A 1,870-nucleotide genomic window follows, 5' to 3' on the forward strand; every position below is an offset into this window, starting at 1 on the left:
GCTAGAATGTCAGGAGGAGAAAGTTCTACAATACAAGGTTTAAGACAGATGAAAGAAGATCTAGGTGAATTTTTTGTTCAGATAATTATATAGAGGCTTTTTAAAATATTGTATCTGTTTTTGAATTGACCTGGAGAGATATAATGTTTTTGTTAAATCTGACTCTTAATGAGACAGGAAAATGTGAGATTCAGACAGCAGCTAAGAGATATGGAGATGAGTTACTCATTAATTACCATTGGACTGGAGGTCCTACAGGGAACTTCCAGCCTCCTGCTGAAGCTCAGGCAATTCCATCCCAAAATCCTCATTGAGACTATGCCCTTCTCATTGGGAACGCCATTGCTGCCACCTACAACCTTATATTTTGGACAATTTAAAGAAATCTAAGATTAAGACCTTAAATTATGCTAAATCAGCCACTGTTCTATGAACGCAAAATGAGACCCCAATGACCTTCCTGGAGAGGCTGAAGGAAGCTCTCATTAAATATATGGCTATATCCCCTGACATCTTTAAGGCTGAGATTTTTGAGGAGTGCATATTTGCTCCATTTAATCATTCTACTCAGAGGTTTCTTTCCAGCACAAAAGAGAAGTGCCATTTGAAAACACCCAGAAGTAATTGCTTTGTTGAGAATTACGTTACAAAATTACCCTGATTAAAAAAAGAAATAAATAAAGATGTTCAGATTGTTCATTTTCCAAACTGGGAAAAAAACAGTATAAATAATTAATGAAAGACATACGGTCCAACTAACCTAATATCTTTCAAGTTGACCTTTCTCTTTTCTTATTTTTTTCCTTTCGTAGTTTATTGTCAAGTTGGATTCCGTATAACACCCAGTGCTGATCCCCACAAGTGCCCTCCTCCATGCCCATCATCCTCTTTCCCCTCCCCACACCCCCATCAGCCCTCAGTTTGTTTTCAGCATTCAAGAGTCTCTAATGGTTTGCCTACCTCACTCTCTGCAACTATTTTTCCTTGTCTCCTCCCTCATGGTCCTCTGTTAAGTTCCTCCAAATCCACCTATATATGCAAACATATCATATCTGTCCTTCTCTGACTTATTTTGCTAAGCATAACACCCTCAAGTTCCATCCATGTTGCTACACATGGCCAGATTTCATTCTTTCTCATTGACGTGGAGTATTCCATCCTATAGATAAACCACATCTTGATCCATTCGTTCGTTGATGGACATTTAGGCTCTATCCATGATTTGAGAGTGCTGCTATGAACATTGGGGTAAATGTGCCCCTATGCATCAGCACTCCTATATCCCTTAGGTAAATTCCTAGCAGTGCTACTGATGGGTCATAGGGGAGTTCTATTGTTACTGTTTTGATGAACCTCCACACTGTTTTCCAGAGGGGCTGTACCAGTTTACATTCCCGCCAACAGTGTAGGAGGGTGCCTGTTTGTCCACATCCTTGCCAGCATCTAGAGTCCTCTGATTTGCTCTTGGTGTATCTCAGTGTGAGGTGGTATCTCAGCGTGGTTTTGATTTGTATTTCCCTGATGAGGAGGGACACTGAGCATCATTTCATGTGTCTGTTTGCCATCTGGATGTCCTCTTTGAAGAAGTGTCTGTTCATATCTTCTGCCCATTTCTTCACTGGATTGTTTGTTTTTCGGGTATGGAGTTTGGTGAGTTCCGTATAGATTTTGGATACTAGCCTTTTATCTGATACGCCCTTTGCAACTATCTTTTCCCATTCTGTCAGTTGTCCATTAGTTTTATGGATTGTTTCCTTTGCCGTGTAGAAGCTCTTAACCTTGATGAGGTCCCATTAGTTCACTTTTGCTCTTGATTCCCTTACTTATGGGGATGTGTCAAGTAAGAAATTGCTATGGTGGAGGTCAAGGA

The sequence above is a fragment of the Crocuta crocuta genome, unplaced genomic scaffold, assembly GCF_008692635.1.
Source record: "Crocuta crocuta isolate KB4526 unplaced genomic scaffold, BGI_CrCroc_1.0 scaffold783, whole genome shotgun sequence".
Classification (NCBI taxonomy): domain Eukaryota; kingdom Metazoa; phylum Chordata; class Mammalia; order Carnivora; family Hyaenidae; genus Crocuta; species Crocuta crocuta.